The sequence below is a fragment of the Rhinolophus sinicus genome, chromosome 11 (genome assembly GCF_057876585.1).
Source record: "Rhinolophus sinicus isolate RSI-liver-muscle chromosome 11, RSI-T2T, whole genome shotgun sequence".
Classification (NCBI taxonomy): Eukaryota; Metazoa; Chordata; class Mammalia; order Chiroptera; family Rhinolophidae; genus Rhinolophus; species Rhinolophus sinicus.
The window spans coordinates 23,679,146-23,693,549 of record NC_142511.1 but is presented as its reverse complement, the minus strand read 5'-3'; the positions used below and the strand labels follow the sequence as shown (position 1 = coordinate 23,693,549).

Genomic DNA, 14,404 nt, shown 5'->3' with positions numbered 1-14,404 from the left:
GTTCTCTATATATAGTATCATGTCATCTGCATATAATGACAATTTTACTTCCTTCTTACCGATTTGGATGCCTTTTATTTCTTTTTCTTGTCTGATTGCTGTAGCTAGAACTTCTGGCACTATGTTGAATAGAAGTGGAGAAAGTGGGCAACCTTGCCTTGTTCCTGATCTTAAGGGAAATGGTTTTAGTTTTTCCCCATTGAGTATGATGTTAGCTGTGGGTTTATCATATATGGCCTTTATTATGTTGAGATATGATCCCTCTATTCCCATTTTCTTAAGGGTTTTTATCATAAATGGCTGCTGGATTTTATCAAATGTTTTTTCTGTATCTACTGATATGATCATGTGGTTTTTATTTTTCATTTTGTTAATGTGGTGTATCCACATTGATTTGCGGATGTTGAACCACCCTTGCATACCAGGGATGAATCCCACTTGATCATGGTGTATGATCTTTTTAATGTATTGCTGAATTCTGTTCGCTAATATTTTGTTGAGGATTTTTGCATCTATGTTCATTAGAGTAATCGGCCTGTAGTTTTCTTTTTTTGTGGTGTCTTTGTCTGATTTTGGGATCGGGGTGATAGTGGCTTAATAAAAAGTGTTTGGGAGTCTTCCCTCCTTCTGGATTTTTTGGAAGAGCTTGAGGAGAATATGATAATTCTTTTTTTGAATGTTTTGTAAAATTCACCTGCAAAGCCATCTGGTCCAGGGCTTTTGTTTGTTGGGAGATTGTTGATTACTGATTCAATTTCCCTGGTGGTAATCAGTCTATTCAGGTTTTCTGTTTCTTCTTGAGTTAGCCTTGGAAGGTTTTACGCCTCTAGAAAATTGTCCATTTCTTCCAGATTGTCAAATTTGTTGGCATATAGTTGCTCATAGTAATTTCTTAAAATTTTTTGTATTTCTGCAGTGTCTGTTGTCACTTTTCCTCTTTCATTTCTGATTTTATTAATTTGAGTCCTCTCTCTCTTTTTTTAATGAGTCTGGCTAAAGGTTTGTCAATTTTGTTTATCTTCTCTAAGAACCAATTCTTGGATTCATTTATCTTTTGTATTGTTTTTCTGGTTTCTATTTCATTTATTTCCGCTCTGATCTTTATTATCTCCTTTTTTGCTCCCTTTGGGCTTATTTTGCTGTTCTTTTTCCAGATCCCTTAAGTGTGAAGATAAACTGTTGATTAGTGATGTTTCTTGTTTCTTTAGGTAGGCCTGCAGTGCTATGAATTTCCCTCTTAGCACTGCTTTTGTGGCATCCCATAGATTTTGGGTCGTCGTGTTTTCATTTTCATTTGTCTTGAGATATCTTTTGATTTCTTCCTTGATCTCCTGGTTGACCCATTCATTATTTAGTAACATGTTATTCAGCCTCCATGATTTGGTGTGTCTTCCAGTTTTTGCCTGTAGTTCATTTCTAATTTCATAGCACTGTGGTCAGAGAAGACAATTGGTATTATTTCAATTTTCTTAAATTTATCAAGACTTGTTTTGTGGCCTAACATATGGTCTATCTTGGAAAATGTTCCATGAGTGCTTGAGAAGAACGTATATTCTGCAGCTTTGGGGTGAAATGCTCTGAAAACATCGATTAAATCCAAGTGGTCCAATGTGTCATTTAAGGCTGTTGTTTCCATATTGATTTTCTGTCTGGAAGACCTGTCCCTTGTTGCCAGAGGTGTGTTGAAGTCCCCTACTATGATAGTGTTACTGTTGATCTCTGTCTTTATGTCAGCCAATATCTGTTTTATATATTTAGGTGCTCCTATGTTGGGTGCATAGATGTTTACTAGGGTTATGTCCTCTTGTCGGATCGATCCCTTTATTATTATATAGTGCCCATCTTTGTCTTTTAATAAGTTCTTCATTTTAAAGTCTATTTTGTCAGATATAAGTATTGCAACTCCAGCTTTTTTCTCATTTCCATTTGCATGAAATATCTTACTCCAACCCTTCACTTTCATCCTGTGTGTGTCTTTTGATCTGAGGTGAGTCTCTTGTATACAGCATATACAAGGGTCTTGCTTTCTTATCCACTCAGCCACCCTACGTCTCTTGATTGGAGCATTTAATCCATTTACATTTAAAGTGATTATTGATAAGTACATAGTTATTGCCATTTTTAAATTTGTAGTTAGATTGTTTTCACCTTTCTTCTATTTACAGAAGTCCTTTTAGTATTTCTTGCAATGCTGGCTTGGTGGTAATAAATTCCTTTAGCTTTTTCTTTTCTGGGAAGCTCTTTATCTCTCCATCAACTTTAAATGATAGCCTTGCTGGATAAAGCAATCTAGGTTGTAGGCCTTTGTTTTCCATCACTTTGAGTATCTCCTGCCACTCCCTCCTGGCCTGCAATATTTCTGTAGAAAAGTCATTTGATAGTCTTATGGGAGTTCCCTTGTATGTAACCCTCTGTCTTTCTCTTGCTGCTTTTAGGATTCTCTCTTTGTCTTTAACCTTTGCCATTTTAACTATAATGTGTCTTGGTGTGGACCTGTTTGGGTTTATCCTGGTTGGAACTCTCTGCACTTCCTGGGCTTGTATGTTGGTTTCCTTAATCAGGTTAGGGAAATTTTCGGACATTATTACTTCAAATATGTTCTCAATCCCTTGCTTCCTCTCTTCACCTTCTGGTATTCCTATGATGCGCATGCTGTTGCGCTTGATGTTATCCCAGAGGTCTCTTAAACCATCTTCATTGTTTTTTATTCTTTTTTCTTTCTGTTGTTCTGTTCGGGTGATCTCTGCTAACTTGTCTTCTAAGTCGCTGATTCGATCCTCTGCTTCATCTAACCTGCTGTTAATTCCTTCAAGTGAGTTCTTTATTTCGGTAATTGTGTTCTTTAGTTCTAACTGGTTGTTCATTATGATTTCTACAGCCTTCTTTATGTCGTCTCTAAGCTCCTTAAACATTCTTATCAATGTTCTGAACTCTGTCTCTGATAGGTTGGTTACCTCTGTTTCATTTGGTTCCATTTCTGGAGGTTTCTTCTGTTCTTTTATTTGGGACATGTTTCTTTGTTTCCCCATTCTGGCTGACTCTCTGTGTTTGCTTCGATATATTAGGTAGATCCCCCAGAGTTCTTAGTTCTTGCTGGGTTATCTTATGTAGTATGTGTCCTTTATATTTGACTTGCACTACTTCGTTCTCCTCCTCTGCGTGTGCTCCAAAGGTGACTCTTGTGTTGTGTATATTGTCCTGTTAAAGAAGATCTTTAATTGCTTTTCACCTGTCAGTAGGTGGGGTTAACTCCTAGGCTGACTAGTTGTGAGACTCGGCTCTGCCCACCGCAGGGTGTTCTGCTACGTGAGGGCTGACCGCTTAAATGTGGTTTGGCCTCTATGGGCTCTTGTGCCTGTAGAGAATTCCCTCTGGGTGTGTCACTTGTAGGTCAAACCCGGTAGTACTATGGTTTGGTCTGGAGTTGGCCTCTGGGTATGTTGAATCTTGTGCCTCTTCAGCTGAGCCCTGGTAGGGCAACTTCAGAACAAAGCAAATCACCAAGCACAACAATAACAACAACAACAAAGAAAAAATCAAATACATTCACATGTATAAACAACCGACAACCCCCACTCAACATAGGCAAATATATCAAAGATATAAAGACAAAACAAAACAAAACAAAAAGCAGCACCAGTCTTGGCTTAAGCCCACCAAGTAATCTCCAGGTTGTCCTCTGCTGTACCAAAGAGTCCTCTGCGTATTGTGCAGGCAGAGCCAGTCAACTGGTGCCCAGAATGATGTTGGGACTGCAGATTTAGATGCGTGGGGCTGAGTGATCTGGATGATAATTTCTACAAAGTCAGTGCAGTTTCTGCTCTTGCCTGCACATATGCGCACTGAGAGTAGCACCACCAGCCCTGTGTCCAGTTCTCCTGAGTCTTAGGGCACTTCTTCCGTGTGTGTGTGCGTGTATGTGTGTGTGTGTGTGTGTGTGTGTGTGGCGGGCGGGAGATTTCTGAGCTGCTGAAAGCCCAGAGCTGCATCTGCCACCTACTGCTGATCCCTGGGAGTGCCTCCGCAGTTGTAATTGCCCTGCCCTAGGCAGGCCAGAAAGGGTGGGGGCTGGGGATGGAGGGGTCTTCTCTCTCCCAGCCCAGCCATGTCACACTCTTCCCGCAGGCCAGAAAAAGTGGTGGTTAGAGGTGGAGGAGTCTCTTCTCCTCTAGTGCAGCAAAAATCACACTCTTCCCAGCCTCTTCCCTGGGTCAGAGCTGCACGCCAATCTTCCCAGAGCCTGAGCACTAAGGCTCCTCTGTAATCTGACACTATTCCTCAGTTCAGGGGCCAGTGTAAGTCTCTGGAGGGGCAGGGATAGGATTGGAAGAGCAGGGGGAGGGGTCCAGGTATGGAGTTTGTGTCCGTTGTCCGGCCTAGGGCCTAACTGGAGGTCTCAGCTGAGGTATTTCCTCAAATGCTGGATATGCTGCCCCCTTGGCGGGAGAGATCAGCTGTGGGACGCAGGGAAAGAGCCCACCTCCTGGCTTTGTGTTCTCTTTTCTATCCTGGGATCCCCTGCATCTCTGCAGCTGTGGATGCCAGCCGCGTTTCCACAGCCACAGGTGCGGGCCGCCTTTCCACAGCCGCAGATGCAGACCGCGTCCCCATAGCCGCAGATGTGGGCACCTCTCCACTCCACTCCCTTCCCTCTTCCCCCGCTCGCCCAATTTTCCCACGTGCAAGTAATCCTTGCACGAGTCTCTTAGCTGTTCTGCGTGATGAGCAGAGAGTCCTTTGATGGGTTATAGATGTCCCGTTTGTGGTAAGATCCAGAGGAGAACTCAAAAAGTGCGCCCTGCTGCCGCCATTCCTATGACGTTCCAAAAGGCTTTCTTATAGCTCATAGTTCAGGACTGAGATAGACAAAAACTGTCAAGTTTGATCCTAGATGGTCCAATTGCAAACTTAGTTAAAAACCACAGCTTTTCTACATTTCTAATGTGAAAGGTCAGGTGTTGGCCAGCAAAGATCGAGGCCCCAACAGTTCGAATGAGGATATATGGGAAGATTTGGACTCAGAGTTCCCTGAACCTTTCAACCCCACCAAGCCTTTCATGCTAGAAATAGTAGCTGTTTCTGCCTTGTTTGGAAACCCTATATGCACCCAGCTTATGGAGTTAACTTACAAGGGGAATAGTCACAATCCTTGTTATCTACACACACACACACACACACACACACACACTCACAAGGCAGAGTTCAGTATGATGGGTGGTAGTGGTGGTTAATTGCATAGTAAAATTCTGGAGGAAAATATGTGCACAGCAAAAGTGTTGCATGACATTATGAATTTGAATCACCAAAAATCTGGGAAATTCATGTAAGAGTAAATAAGACCAAGGAGGAGAGGAATTAGATTGCCTGAATTTGAAGATTCTAGGTTGAATGTCTAGCCTAAGTCACTAAGTTCTAATTCTGTGTTTGGTTGATTGAAGCATGGATTCCACATTGGTTCCCACTAAATGGAGTTTGAGAAACCAGAAATTCCTTGGACACAGGGAAGGGTTGTATAGAATTGGAAGGACAGAGATGCTGAAATGGATTTATGCGAGACCCACTCACTTGCTCTAACAGGATCCAGAAGACATTTCTTTACCTCATGGTCTTGAGAAATGTATGTTTACCAAGATGTCTAATGGGTCATGATTTGTTGCCCTGGAATAATGGTTAAGGCCAAAGGGTAGAATGGAAGATACTAAGTGTCACACATTCTAAATCCAGAGTGGTCAACTCACCTCCATGCAGGGCGTACTGAAGGACAGGTCCCAGCGCCACCAACACCCTCCCTGCTCCTACAGTGTGCGGTGATACCTGCAAGAGATCTGCTGGCCTTTGAGGGTGTAATGTTCATAATGAGAAGCTAAAGCAGAAGGGGTGCTCTAAGAGAATCATGTGTAAAGAAAGAAACAGGGAAGACTGCCATTTCATGTCCTGGTTGGATGTCTGCTTAACTGATCTGAGCAAGGGAAAGGAGACTTGAGGAAAGATGATGGGGTAAAGTATGTGTATTGCAGGGGTCGGGGGCACCGGCAGTAAGCCTATACTCCCACCATTTAGCATGGTAAAGACCCATGAGTTTCCCAATGGTTGGGTGGACACAGCAGAAGGGAGCTGGTCTTGAATTGTCTTGTCAGTGACTTCACACAAGGACTACCTGCCCACCAAGGTATTCCCGGCTGCTGGAGGCCCAGCATAATTGCATTTGGCTGCTGTTGAGGGGTGGTGGGGAAATACGGCAAGCCAGAGTCAGTCTCTTGAGCCAAGAAAATGTTCAGTGCAGGTGCCTACAGGCGTTCCTCACATGTGGGACAAAGCCCAGCATTTGGTGCCTAATGAGGTAAATGCCGAGAACTCCAGGACTGGTAAATAGAGGTCTGATTTAAGCTATAATGAAGACCGCAGCCCCTCACTTCTTTCCCATTCCTGAATCAGTTTACTGAAGGTCAACAGAAGGTCAGGCATTATAAATCTTCTAGCTTTCCCTCAAGGGCTCTGTGGCCATGTACCAGGGCTGATATGTACTGATCAGGATAACTGGATTACCCAGCTCTTTCAAGGATTATCAGACATCGGCTCTGGTATAACATTAATTCTGGTGCAACATTAAAGTGGTGTCTGGGACCCACAACACCACTTTATCTGCTGGTCAATGTGAGGCTTCAAGGGCCAGGTGATAAATGAATTTTTACCTGAGTTTGTCTCATGGTAGACCCAGCGGGGCACTTAGCCCATCCCATGGTTATTTTCTCAGTTTCTGATTAAACAACCTCAGCAAATGATAGAATCCCCACCCTGGCTCCTGATCCATGGAGGAAGGGCTGTTGCTATAGGAAGACGTGGGTGAGCGTGGGGAGGCTAGGGTGTGTGTGCGGTGGTGGTGGGGGGTGTCTCTGGACTCTTCCCACAGTCCTGCGGGAGTTACAGAGAACAGCTTCCAGCTTGAGAGGGGCCCAGAGCAAGTGAAGTTGTGGGTCCAGGTCTCAATACAAGCGGCTTCGCCCTGTGCCTCTCATGACCCAGCAGATCCAGTGATGGTCGGTCTGTGGTAGGTCAGAATTCCCTGTGGAGCCGTTGGAGAACACCAACTGGAGAATCAGAGTGAGGGCCCCTGCAGTTTGGGAACGATGATGTCACACTTTGCCCAGTAATTATTCATAGGAGAAGTAGCTCGTAACTTTTTACCAGACCTCATAGTCTGAACACCAGAATACAGGACACCAGGTGACCACGCAACCCACATTGCCTAGTGTGTGCTGGGTACGCTCTGACCAACAAACCACGGAGGGTGCGCCAGCACCGCCACACCGCCAGGTGGAAGCACTGTGTTGGGAACCAGGTCAAGCTGGGCCTGAAGACATCAGCACGTTGCATGTGGCTCACACTGCCAATCTCTTTGCTCCCGTTACAAGGCCACCCTACCCTCAGCACACACCTGTGTCCTCATGGGGAGCTCCTTCTGACCAGTTGACTGTGAAGGAAAAACTGGAGCCTTATTTTCAGGTTGCTGTACATAATATGCTGGCGTCACACAGTAAGGGACTGCCGTGACATTGGAACTGCCCTCGGGGCCAAACTTAAAGGACATCAGAGAAGGCAAATCGCCATAGGGACAGAGCTTCCAGTGGTATATTTTGATCACTCTTCCCAAGAGAAGAGAGGTCCTGAGGGAAGCATCTAAAGTAATTCATGAGCAGTAGCTAATGGTTTGACCAGATGGCCAGGGATTTGGAAGGAACTAGATAGGAGAATCAGTGACAAGGAGGTTTAGAGAAGGGTGAATGGACCCCGACCCCCAAATTACAATACCCTCTACTCTCCCTCCTACTTCCAATACATCCACAACCTGTCCTCCAAGTGATCTTGCTGGCAGGCTAATATGACCACGTCATTCCCCTGACAAAATTTTAATGACCCACCTTTTTGTTTATAAGATAAAATATAAGCGCTTTACATAACCTGTTCCTGTCTATTTGTTCAGCCTCACCTCTTACCACTTCCATCCCTAACACTTTATGCTCCAGTCTGATCCCCAAAAGTATGTCTTTCTTTCCCAGTCTGTTTACCCCTCTACCCAGAAGGATTCTGCCCTCTTCATCCTCCAGGCCTCAGCTCAGAGGCCACCTCCTCCAGGAAGACTGCCCAGATGGCCCCTGGTAGATTTAGGCCAGCTATTACAGTCTACTCTGGAGCTACACTGCTTGAGCTTCCATCATGGCTCTTTCACTTAACCTTGGGCATGTGACTTAACAGTTCAGGGACTCAGTTTTCTTTCCTGTAAAATGGGCAAGGCTGGTATGAGGATTAATATATAAGCATGAATAATAATGAGTAATAATTGTGTTTATAAACAAAATTCAAATAGGTAAGTAAATAATACAGAAGTGGAAATATAAAAGCAGAATTGGGCCTTCATAGCATGAGGGCTCAGGCTGCGCTAATTATTGCTATGAGGTGCTGTTTCATTTCCCAGTACTTCGTACTTGGGCACATGCCAAGCACACAGGGTCAGGGTGTGCTTCCCTCTGGGTGTATTTAGTACCCAGCAAGTGCTGGGCATGTAGCAGGCGCCCAGTAAGTACTTGCAGGATGACAAATGGTGTCTGGAGTCAGGATCAGAGCTACAGCCCCAGTCCTACCGTTTAACAATCATGGGCAACTCACACGGCGAGTAGAAGCTTCAGTTTGCTCACCAGCAAAAGGAGGCCGACAGCACAGCCATTACGCTGAACCATAGGAAAGTGCCATGTTGTAGGTCACAAACAGCTGAAGATCAGCAATTGCATATGCTTCAACGCAATCCTTACATCTTAGGGCTGAAGGGAGGCCCAAATGAGGTAGTGGATGTGAGAATGATTTCTAAGCTGTAAAGTGCTGTACGAATGTCGGTATTGATTATTATCAGATATGTGTGGCAGCCTAGAATTGATATACTGTGTTTCCCCCAATAAGACCTAGCCGGACCATCAACTCTGATGAGTCTTTTGGAGCAAAAATTAATATAAGACCCAGTCTTATTTTACTATAATATAAGACTGGGTCTTATAATATAATGTAATGTCATGTAATGTAATATAATAAAATAATATAATACCAGATCTTATATTAATTTTTGCTCCAAAAGACACATTAGAGCTGATGGTCCAGCTAGGTCTTATTTTCGGGGAAACACGGTAATAGAGTAGAGGAATAATTTCATTGAATTCTATTTGTATAATAAATAGCAACTTAGAGAAACGACTTGAAATTTTAAGTTCTCATACAGATGGCATCATGCTGAGTTTGAACTCAGGACTGAATAGAAGCACCGTGGGTTTGGGCGAGGCTTCGGCCGAGGGAGGAGCACAGGGACGTCTGGCAGAGTGCTGTGAATCTGAAGGAGGCAGCGGCCTGCCCGTCTTCCAGCCGGTTTGCATTTAGTGTTCTGTAGCTGTCCAAACCCCCTCAGGGATCTTTCCAGCACTCTGGTTCCTCCAGGAGCACACATTGTGTTTGTTCACACTCACTACACCTTGCCCAGATTCCCAAGGTGACAGCCTCCCTAGAATTCCTGATGCAGCAGGAACTTCACTGGTGAATGTCAATACACACAGGTCCATGGGAGCCCTCAGCTTCCAGCCTGGACAAAGCCCCTCCCTCCCTCCCAGTGACTCTGCTGAAAGCGATCTCTATATGGACTCGGGCTTCTCCTAGCAAACGTCCTTCTTGCTGTCCCTTCACCAACATGTGACTATGTCAGGTATGATATGAGGAGGGAATATGGGCTTGATGACTTCTGAGGTCCAGGCTGGCCAAGCAGAGTCGGTGACTAGCAGAACTAACACCAAGCTGCCTTTAAATCAGAGCCCCCAGTTACTTCTTTTGTGTATCTTTCACCCTCTTTACTTTCCTGTATAAAAAAGACTCTCAGTCTCCTAAACTTGGTATGAGTTGAAGTCATAGAACCATCCACCATTAGAGCCAGAAGGGTCCTCAGAGATGACCCCCAATTTATAGCTGAGAAAACAGGCCCAACCAGAGATAAGAGGCTTGATTATAATCTAGGCCTGTGGAATCCCAGATTAGTACTTGTGATGCCATGTTACGTGTTTTAAACAATGGACTATCATTTATAAAAAGAAGAGTGTATGACATGAAATAGTCCTGGCTTCACCTAAACTTGCCTTCTACCAGCTATGTGACCTTGCGAGCATCGCCTGACCTCTCAGCCTCAGTTTGCTCATCTGCAGCAAACTTCTCAGTGTTAGAGAGAATCCAATAACATGTAAAGTGCCCAATGTACAGAATACTCATTAAAAGTAAGTTTCATTTAACTGTAGAATAAAGACAAACTTTGTCGAAGGATCAATAAGTGAGATTTTGGGCAACATTGGTCGGGGGGAGAGGAGAGCAGTGCACCCCAACGTACCTGAGGTCACACTATTTTATCCTGCTTTTGTGTAAGATTGGAAGTTTTCTCCTAATTTCATTAAATTCAAGAAGCATATATTGAACATTTAGTATGTGCCAGACTAGGTGAAGTTTTGTTGGTACAGAATATACTAGGACAGACTGGAAGGTGACCTTCTAACTTGGGAGACTGATGGACAAACAACTAACTGACGTTGTTCTGCATAAGGGAGGTGCTAACAGAGGAGTGTATAGGGACAGGCCATTCCAGGCAGAAGGGACAATTTGAACAAGTGCCTGGAGGCATGAAAATCAATTTGGAGAATCTATCAGGTAGGCATAGGCTTAGCAGCTGACAATAGAAAACTCAGAATAGCAGGGGCTTAAGTAAGCTTGAGGTTTATTTCTCTCTTACATTAAAGAAGTGCAGAGCTAAGAAGGCCAGCACTGATGTGGCAGCTCCTGGGTCGTCAGGAACCCAGGCAGTGCACAGTGGCTGCTTACACTACAGACTCCAGAGTCACACTGTCTGGATTTTAATTCTTTCTTAGGCCATGAGATTGTGAGGAAGTTACCTTTCCTCTTTCTTACAGCAGCTGTAGAATGAGGATAATAAAAGTATCCATCTCATAAGATTTCTGTGAGGATTAAATGATTTCATACAGGAAATATGTTTTGGACAGATCTGGTACATAATGGTGCCATATGTTTTTTAATATTTTATTTTTCTGTTCCACCTTCCTTAGCACACGGCTTCATACTCAAGTTCACCTCATGGTCCAGAATGATTGCTGGAGCTCCAGCCATCACATGTCAATTCTAGGCAGCAGAAATAAGAAACGGGAGAACAAAGACCCCTCCCTCCAGGTAAGTCTGCTTCTTTTAAATAGTTTGCCAGAATTTCCACACATCACTTCTGCTTATATGTCACTGGCCGGAACTTTGGTGGCCTCATATAGTTGCAAGGAAGACTTGGAACTCTGATCTTTTAGCTGGGTTCTCTTAGAAAGAAAGAAGAGATACAGATTTTGATTGGCAACTTGCTGTCACCACCACAGGGAATGAGAGACAAGCACCAGCAGGTGGGCGCCAACACCAGGTTAGGGTTAGACCAGATTGTGGACATGCTAGTTGCCCTGGCTGTCATATCACATGCTAGTTAGAGGCATGGGATCTAACCCTCAACAGGAAATTGGGATTGGATATATTTTCTGGGGTCAGCAGAATAAAGGTGGGAGTCTGAGATCTCTTACATATCACAGGCAGAGTGAGATGAGGGGTGAGGAAAGAGGCATATTCAGGTTCTAACATCACGCCTGCCTGGGAATAGGGGTTAGGTTGACGACTGGTTAAAGGTAAGGGAGAAAGTTGAAAAAGTGCCACCCTTTGACAACTGTCTCTCCACACCTCATCTTACTGTGCTATTTTCACGCTGCTCCCTCTTCTAACAGATTTTCATCAGTCTTTACAATTGTCATGCAATGCTGTTGCCTTGAAAAATGAAAGGTGCCACTTTTCAGGAATGTGCTTGCCTGCACCCCCTCCTGACACTGCAGACAGAAGCCTGGAGAATACCAACATCTAGGGAGGAGGAAGCAGAGTCCTTGTGTCTGGTTAGGACTCTGAGCACCCAGCTTACGGGAGACTTTTACTGAACAAATGTCTACTCTGCAGACGTGAGTTTAGTAAGTATGGGGGTGGAGCTGGCCATGATATTTCTCAGAGAACGAGAGGGGCTCAAACATGGTGTTCCGGTGTTCATCCCAAATGTGGTGGGTGGCAGAGTGGTGATCCAATCACAGACCCTTCTGGAAACCAGACCTACTTTGGAAGCTCTACTTTCATGCTCCAGGTCCCAAGACCGCCCCATCTTTTGAGGAGAGGCAGCTTCTCAGCTGGCCCCTTGCAGGGTAAAAGGTTGAGCCAGCTTTTCTCTAGGAGCCAAAATTCTTAGTCCTCAAAGTGTTGCTCCTGGTCTGCCAGTCCCTGCCGCCTTCACCCAGCACAGCAGGCAGACTGGCAGGATGGCGAAAGCAGGGCGCCTGGGCTGCATTGAACTTCAGGGAGATGGAGTGTATTCGTTATCTATTGATGCAAGTCTATTTACCCCAACCGTAGTAGCTTAACACAATAATAAAAACACACATAACAGAAACAAAAGTAATCAACATAGTTTCTGTGGGTGAGGTGTCTGGGAGAGACTTGTCCTGACAGTTCTGACTTTGGGTATCCCTGAAATTGCAGTTAACATGTCCCCCGGGGCTTCAGGCTTCTCAAGGCTGGACTGGGGCAGGAGGAGCCATTCCCCTGATGGTTCACCCATATAACTAGCAAGACGGCCCTGGCCTTTCGTAAGAAACCTCAGTCATTCTCCTTGTAGGTGTCTTCTGGGGATGCTTGTGTCCTCACGACAGAGCAGCTGGCTTCTCCCAGAGCAAGAGAGCCAGGAGAAAGAAAGCAGGCAGAGGCTGTCCCTTTGATGTCCTGGCCTTAGCATCACATTGCATAGCTTCCACCACATTCTATTGTTTAGAACTGAATTACTAAGTTTGGCTCACAGTCAAGGGGAGGGGAATTAGGCCCCGCCTTTTGAAGGAAGATCAAATAATTTGTGGAAATATTTTAAAACTGCAGCATAGGATTTAGGCCCTGGGGATCCTGAGAAGGAAGCCAGAGGTAGAATCAGAGGGAGGCTTATGGGCTCCTAGAAATTTAAAGGCAACTGTAAGAAGTTATGTTGAGTTATGGTGCCACTGGAGGGTCCTATGACCTAATCCAGAAACTTCCAAAATGCCAGGTGCTCCGATGTTGTCTCCGAAACGCCCCCATTTTGTTCATGCTGACACCCAGGAGGCTCCCAAACTGCAAATCGGTATCAGTGTCAAGCCCATTGCCTCCTCCCCAGAGAACACCTTCCTGTGGTGTGTAAATGGACACTGAGGCCAGGAGAAGTTGAGCAATTTGGCTTCTGTCTGCCAGTGAGGCCCAGGCAGTGGTGGGAGGACTCCGAGAAAGGTCTGACCTGTATACCCCAGCTCTCCACGCCAGAGCATCTCCCTCTGACACTCCGGGAGCCTAGCATTTATGGGAAACTTCCAACAAGCCAGCAGTGTGCTAAGTGTGTTTCCGTCATTTTCTCCTCCTCCCGATCCACTAAAGTAAGTACAGATCCCCCATTTACTGATGAGGAAACTAATGCACAGGTACAAAAAGTGATGCTGTAGAAGCAGCTCAAGGCTACTCAGCTACTGGCAGGTACTGTCATTCTAATCCAGCCTGACTGACTCCAAAACTAGTGTTCTGAATCCCTACATTCTCCCACCTCCCAGATGTCTGGCTTCTGGAATTATTAATACATCTGTTCTGCTGCCTCCATGGCACCAGGACATCTCTTAATTTCCTGCATGAAGCTGGGGGTCTCCAAGATGCAGAAGCCAGAGGTCCAAGCTTCCTTTGCAGGAAAGTAGTGTTCATGCTCACTGCCGCCCCGACCCCATGTTCCCTCCCTTCTCACAGCAACCGGCAGTATCTCCAGGATCCTGGAAACAGGAGTCAGAAGTCTACCCCCTCTGTTTACTCAGAGCTCCCACGTCACCAATCCTCTTAATGGGTAGCAGGGCCATACATAGCATGATCAGCTCGGTCTCCAGTTCTGGCAGCAGCTGCAGTCAAGGTCAACAGTGATAAGGGCCAGATTGTCTCTTACTCATCCACCCAAATGGCACAGCCCGCGCGCCCCACTCCTGCCTCCTCCCTCTGGCTCAGTGGACACCAGAAAGGCCAGAAGCCCTGCTCCCTGAGCCCCGCAGCCTGTATTGGTGGGCGCAGAGCCCCAGTCTCCACACCCAGGAAGCTGGCTCTGCCTGGAGGTGTGGTAAGGGGGGTCAGAGTAGGGGTGCAACTTCACACCCATACCAGCCTCCAAAGGGCTCACCTGGACAAAAACTGTTCATTTAAGAAAGGTTGTGTTTCTACCATGTTTCCACGAAATAAGACCCAGCCGGACAATCAACTC

At 45.3% G+C, this 14,404-nt stretch overlaps 1 long non-coding RNA gene across 1 annotated transcript in view; it reads left to right on the top strand.

Annotated features, from left to right (window-relative positions):
• Positions 1 to 11,250, top strand: part of LOC141569383 (uncharacterized) — a 65,465-nt gene extending 54,215 nt beyond the window's left edge. Inside the window, exon 5 of the long non-coding RNA XR_012492963.2 lies at positions 11,136 to 11,250. This is a non-coding gene — a long non-coding RNA (uncharacterized LOC141569383). The remainder of the gene's footprint in view (positions 1 to 11,135) is intronic.
• Positions 11,251 to 14,404: the final 3,154 nt, after the last annotated feature.